The sequence below is a fragment of the Fragaria vesca genome, linkage group LG4 (genome assembly GCF_000184155.1).
Source record: "Fragaria vesca subsp. vesca linkage group LG4, FraVesHawaii_1.0, whole genome shotgun sequence".
In the NCBI taxonomy this organism is placed as follows: domain Eukaryota; kingdom Viridiplantae; phylum Streptophyta; class Magnoliopsida; order Rosales; family Rosaceae; genus Fragaria; species Fragaria vesca.
This window is the reverse complement of record NC_020494.1, coordinates 21303297-21310933: the sequence shown is the minus strand read 5'-3', so window position 1 is coordinate 21310933 and position 7637 is coordinate 21303297.

The window sequence follows — 7637 nt, the reverse complement described above, 5'->3', positions numbered from 1 at the left end:
GTACCATGATGTGATGATTGTCATGATTGATGAGCCTGTACTCGTCCATGAGCCATTGAGTTTTCTTTACATTTTTGCCGCGAGGGTGATAGTAACAAAAAGGCGTTTTGGTTATTACCGGCTTGTTGTCACTGTCCTTAATCGTTTTAGGCGTCTGTGTTCCCTTCCAAAGACCATGTACAGTGTCCCTCTTTTTCCTTGTTCCCTTTGTATGCTTCTTTTGCAGTGGCGTGAAGAAGTACAAGCGGCTCTCACCCTCAAATGCTAAAGCTGCAACATATATTATCAACTAAGACAACCTTCATATATCAATCTATATGCAAAAGGATCGATGCATATATGTATATGGACCATAGAAGCATGCTAATGGCCGTGCATGGCATATATATAAGATGAGAGTATAAATTGTATAATGTAATGAAGAAGATAAAGTCTAGTATAGCACCGCATAAATAAAACACACTGATGAATTTTTATGTCAATAAGCTTGAAAGTCTGGCACTCTAGCTATACCATAACTCTTGGCATTCAACGGTTCTTTTCGTATGCTGTTTTTCTTCTCAAAATCATGTTAACCTATTGTCCGAGTAAACTTCAAACCATATATTTATATATGTTTCCAGCTATCCAAGCTAACTATCCTATCGCTTCTTTGTCAATAAACCCTAAACCAATTTTTTCCTGTTCAAAAGCCATAAACCCTATATGTAATGAAATTTGAACCATGCATACTAAATGGCAGCCATGGTCTCAAAGAAAAACTTTTATCGATATGATGCAAGGTATTTTTTTTTTTTTTGTTGTTGCTATGTTCTTGTTTCTAATTTCTAAAACACTGCAGATCGATATTTGATATTGGGATGTTCATTCAAGCAATTAATTAGAAAGAACTAAAAGATCGATTAACTACTTGAAAACCGACGACTTTTAAAGTAGTAAATTGTTTCTTCCTTGATGTACACTTCAACAGTTCAAGCAACTCATGTTGGTTGTCCATGAGTACGTACCAAATTAAACTAGATGCATATTGAATAAAAGGTAGACTTAAACATTCAAACAACTTTGTCCAAGTTTAATTGTACATACCTTTTAGGTCATCTGGCTCATATTTATAGAGATCGATGTCTCTAATAACTCCACCGAAATCAATCTTCCCGGTGTAAACCTTCTTTAGTAGATAATAAATAAATTCTTCTTGTGAAGGCACAAACCTGACTCCAGGTGGTAACCCCTTCTTCCATTCAAGCTCTTCTTCTTTGATCTCAGTAGGCAATACTATATATAGTACTTGAACAAGACGCAGTCCCAACTAATCGTTTTCTTATATTGCTTGATGAAGCAGAAAAAGGAGATGATATCTTCATCTCCCAATTTTTTTTTTCTCTCTCTGGATCAAAGTCGACTCAAAATATAGATAGAGTTGGATGAATCAAACTCTATGTCGGGCCGGATTAGTCTAAAATTAATATATGAGGCTTCTACCACTCCTAAATCTAAAATTCTAAATTAATAAATGAGGCTTCTTATCCATAGTTGGATGAATCAAACTCTATGTCGGATTAGGAGATACAAAATCCTAATTTTATGGTTTTTTTTTTTCTATTTACTTATTCATATGTGCTGTGTATTTATATACGTAGACTGGGACGAGAAAGCGCTCCATATAATCAGAAGGCAAAATACTCGGGACTAAAGTGCTATTATTAGGATTTAGGAGTGGCAGAAGCTATCCTTATATATTAATTTAGATCGATATACTCATATACCAAAAGCTAGCCCTTTCAAATTTTTTAGAACACTTCCATAGCCTTTAGTAGAATACTCTTTTTGATGTATTTGATTGCAGTATGCTAAAGACATACATAACTGGATCATAAAAGAACTTACCATAAGAGAGGACCATGACTTTGTCACACTATGACTGCTGGAACTCTATGAGCTATATATAATCATGGTGCATTCTGCTATATCCTACATGATAATTCCTGATAGAATGGCATCTGTTGCAGAATCAATGAAAGCAGTAGCCTCATCTAGAACTGAAATTCTGTTCTTCTTCAGCAGCACTCTTCCAAGGCAAAAAAGCTGGCACTGCCCGGCGCTCCAATTTCCCCTTCAGCACTCACTGTTAATAAATTTTGTTGTGTCACTTCACAGTGTCATAGCCTAAATGGAATTTGCCACTTCATTATAGTTTTTTCTCAAATATTTAGGAAGTATACACTCACCAGAAGACTCAAGCAGATTTGACAGTTGCTGACTGTTATCGATCTTGAGCTGACACTTATCTAAAGCCTCCAAATGAAGATGCCATTACAATGGTCCATGGAAGAACTGCATCTACAATCCTTACAAACTAGGTTAGTAAAACTAAATGAGATATACCAGAAAGATCTAATAATGCAGGAAAAGCCTTTTCAAAATCAGGTTTGATGAGTTGGCCGGCTCACCGTCCGTATTTTATTGTCTGAGTAAAGGCCAACAGGATCTAATTAAGTTGGTTCGGATGGTGTCCCTAAAAAGAGTTGTTTCTTGAGGGATGATGCTGAACTCATTCTCAAATCTTTTAGACCGATGGAGCAGATATCAAGTCCATGCATCTATAACAATTTTTCCACTACTCGGCTCTACTAATCGAAACAAAGCACTTATGATCGAGTAGTGTACTTCTTCCACTTCCTGTCCTTCCCACAACTTCTAGTCAGTGGCGGATCCAGGAATTGGAGTACGGGGGACTTGAGTTTGTTAATTAAATAAATGAAAATATTATAATGAAAAATTTCAAATACAATAATGAGTATAAACTAACTAAATTTGACTCTACGGTTTGATAAATTTTCAAAATCCTCAATCACTACCGCATTATCAATAGAATCGGCGTACTCCTTCTATTGAAGGCAGCAGATTGAGCCGAAGAACTAAAGAGAATGGAATTAAAAGAAGGCACCGCATCCTCCATTGAATGATTCAATGATATCTACAAATCAGTCTATCTTGATTAGATTTCCCAAATTGCACATTACCAGATTTCCCCCAAATTGTAACCCTAAATAAGTAAAATTTGAATTGATTGATTTGAAATACTTACAATATTAGAGTTGAGAGGGAGAATGGAGAGCTCACACACTGCCAATTCTTTTGGGAGCCAAGCAATTAAGAGAGAATAAGTGAGGGAGAGAGTGGAGAAGCACGCAGGGAGAGACTCAGGGAGTGTCGAACAAACACTTTTTTTCTCTTTTTTTTTATGGAAAGGAAAGGCTCCGTATTTTGACAATTTGACCAGAACACGGGCTAGGCTTTGTTTTCGGGTGGGCTTGAGTTTAATCTCGGGTGGGCTTGAGTTTAATCTAGGGATTCTAGACATATATTACTACTACTATTTTTTTTTCTCCAAGAATTTGGGAGGGACTTGAGTCCCCCCGAGCTATGCTGTGGATCCGCGCCTGCTTCTAGTCCCTTCTTGAAATGTGCAAGTGATCCCCTTCAGAACTAGTGCAGAGTTCGGACAATATTTTAACTTAAGCACACAAAATAATTAGTGAATAAAACATGATTAACTGTATATAACACTAAAACAGAAGTTCAAGTGTTTGATGACGAATATATGTACCTCCAGACAATGCAGCTTTATTCTACCCATTTGAGGCCATGAAAATAGTGGCCTCTTCTCCTCCACAATAGCAGGAGGCTCGATCATGTGAAATCTGCATGAATTGTTTCATCCTTTCAACTGATACTGTATTGTTTGATACAGCATCGGTGAAACCTAAAAAAACAGGCTTTAAAAGCTTTCGGTCCCATATGGGCTGCCGAATATGACCTCAGAAATGCACAGAGAGCACACAGTGAAGAAATGCAGTGTAAACTCCAATCAGTGTAGCACTGGTGTTACTAGGTTTCTTATTGCCTAGAGCAAGCCAATAAGTTGAAGCAGCCAGAAAAAAAGAAAAACAAGACTGTGCTAATATCCCTAAGCATAGAAGAACTGTTCCCTTGGGAACTAAAATATAATCCCAACATGACCTTCCAGCTAAATTCTCCCATCTCTATCTTATTCTTCTGTTAGCCGAACCCCGGGAACACCTACCACGGAAGTATCCATTTCAATTCTGTCACCAGTGAGATTAATCCCTTGAGACTCCTCTAGCTGGATTGTATCTTCCTTCTTATATTCTTCTTGATTTTGTATCTTCCTTCTTCACAAATCGTATCTAACATAAGAACATCCAACAGAGCAAAAAATCTTAACTTTCTTCACATATTCGAAGAGATGGCGTCTTATATTTCTCTGAAGATGTTCGGGAAAATTTTCTAGAATATGTTCTTCATTTACATCTTGTGTGGTACACAATTACATCTTTTGACATTTCTCACTTGCCTTCTAAGATCCTCTGGCAAGTTTCTATTACTCATCCACTGCTCAACTTCACGACTCCACAATAATTATCATGATAAAAACAACTTCCCCATCGAAATAGCTGGGAGTTTGATTTTCTTCCAGAGTGTTGATTCGCTGGAACCCCAAAACAATGAGTATAAATATTTAGTCATGCTATCTCTAATAGTGAGATTGACAACTGAAGGATAGATTCCATAGGAGAAGTACTCTCCTTCAGGATTAAAACAATCAACAGCCTTCTCGTTTTCTCTCCATTTAGTTAACTCCTCATCTCAAAGAGAATGAGTATGCCAACAAATTATTAAACTCACGTATGACTACAAATTAGAGTTTTGACAGGCGCCTCAAAGACATTGGTTAACCCTATGTAAGCTAAGGTACCAACATGACCCAATTACATGGCCAACCACCAGGAAAATGAGTGTTTATAATGAAATTTTTCCAAGCTGGAATACGAAGAAGCTATTTGATGATTGACCAGCAAGCAAGGGTAGAACCCTATTCAACTTGGGAAAATATTGAAAAAAGCTGTCAGGCGGAGAAGAATAGATCGCAAAGGAACAATCGACAACATTATCATTTAAGCAGCGGTAAAACAATAATTAAGTCGACTGAAAAGTTCATAAATGCATAATTTTGTCTCTTCCTTTCAATGGCTACTGAAGTTGCATTATCAACATGTGGAAATTCAAAGTGATTGTCAGTTGGAAGTGTCTGATATTCAAGCATCAGATTATATGGAGTTGGAGTTTGGCAACATTCTGCATGACATCCATCACTATCTTACAGTTTTGCAAAATGTTTCTATCACTTTTGCTCCTAGAACTACTAATGTAGTGGCACATAGACTAGCTAGTATAGCATTTGAGTGTTATGCACAGCTTGAATGGCTGAATTCCATCCCAATCTCGATTAGAGATGTTCTAAATTTTGATTGTAAACATCGTTGATGATCAATAATATATTTCTGGGGCTGCTGCCCCTTTCCCCCTCAAAAAAAAAAATGTAATGTTTTTTCTACATTTCTTTTTCAATTTCTATTAATACAAAGGAAAGACGAAATCATAATCAATATTTTCTAATTTGATCAATCTAATAATCTAATCATAATCAATATTCTCTAACTTATTACCCGGTGGTTGTAAAGGTAATAAGTTAAGGAGAGTGCTTGACTGGCTTGGACCTCTCTCTAGTAGTGTCATACTTTAGCTCTTTGGTTATTTTCGGTTTGATTGTTATCAAAGAAATGTTTATGTTGAGTCTCTACTCCCTAGTTCTTGGTCTAGGTCTCTAACAATGTATAGTTTCTTTATGTCGTACCCTTCGGTAGGTAAACTATTGTTTAACTTCGCCTCCCTCTTCATTTAATAGATTGGCGCCAATTATATATATATATATATATATATATATATTCCTTCTATTTCCAGAGCGTAACATCGCTTTGAAATTAAAGTGTGGTGCTCCTCCATTTTGGCTCATTTTATGTCATATTTTCACATTTCCACCATTCAGTGTCTAGAAGATCCAATTTGGAGATCATTTGAGCTTCTGTAAATGTGATTTACACGGACGGTTCCGTTTGGACAGATTTTGTTCAATTGATTCATTAAATCTAATTCGGTACTCAAATGATCTCTAAATTGGATGAAACTTTACAAGAATGATCTACACACTATGACATTGGACAGTGAATATGAGAAAATATGACCTAAAAGTGAGCGAAATGAGGAGCAGCACACTTTAATTTCAAAGCGGGGTTCCGATCATATTTTTCAAGAAGGGAATTGTATAGGCCTTTTCAAATAATTAAGGACCTCCTTACCTTAGATAAGGTACGGATTTCCTTAATTTGACCCACTTTCCGATCATAGCCAGCCAATATCTAGATATAAATGACTTGATCATAGCTAGCCAATATCTAGATATACATGACTTGATCATCCCTACAAATTTTCAGTTAATTTGGTTATCATTAAAGTAGCAAAAATGTATTAAATCAATGAACGAACCGAATCTATTCATCCTGAACGTACATTCTTGTAATTCTAAATCACAATTTTGAATGCCTTAATGTTTATCATTTAGTTGAAAATTTATAGAGATGATCAAGTCATGTATATCTAGATATTGGTTGGCTATGATCGAAAAATATGATCGGAAAGTGGGTCAAATAAAGAAATCCGTACCTTAGCTAAGGTAAGGAGGTCCTTACTTGATCAGCATTGTGTGTGTATGTATATATATACATGCCTTTTCAAATTAGGACATTCTTATCTTAGCTAAGGTACGGATTTCCTTAATTTGACTCACTTTCCAATCATATTTTCTCATCATAGCCGTTCACTGTTTAGATATACATGACTTGATCATCTGTACAAAATTTCAACTAATTTGGTTATCGTTAAGGTATCGAAAAATTATTAAATCAATAAATGAACCGAATATGTTCATCCTGAACCGTACGTTTTATTAGTTCTAAATCACAGTTTTGAATGCCTTAATGATTATCAATTGGGCTGAAATTTATAAAGATAATCTACTCATATATACCTAAAATCTAAACGGTTAAGATGAGAAAATATGATCGAAAAGTGAGTCAAATAATAAAATCCGTACCTTATCTAAGGTAAGGAGGGCCTTACCTTATAAGTATTCTACACACACACATATATATACAAGCTTTTTCATATACAAATCTCATTATTTATTCAAAATGTACAGATTTTCTTCATTAACCTACTTTTCGATCATATTTAACCGTTCATCTTTTAGGTATATATGAGTAGATCATCTCTATCATTAAGGTATTCAAAACTGTGAATTACACAAACGGTTCAGGTTAAACATATTTGGTTCGCTCATTGTAATCATATAGTTTCGATATCTTAACTATCACCAATTTAGCTGAAATTTTGCAGAGATGGTCATATGATATATATCTAGATATTAGTCGGCTATAATCGAAAAATATGACCGAAAAGTGGTTCTATTGGAAAAATCCATACCTTTTGAATATATAAGGATGTTTGGACTTGATAAGAATTGTATATATATATCACCGGAAAAATGGCCAGAAAAACTTCAAACAAAGTCAATCTGGCCGAAAAAATGAAATTCGGCGGACTCGCCGGGGATGGAAAGTGGTCGGGGATGCTGCTGGAGTCTGCTGGGGTGGAGGGGCGCCCTCGCCGGCGCTGTACGGTGACGAACGGAAGGATGTCCGCACTTTAAGGGCTGT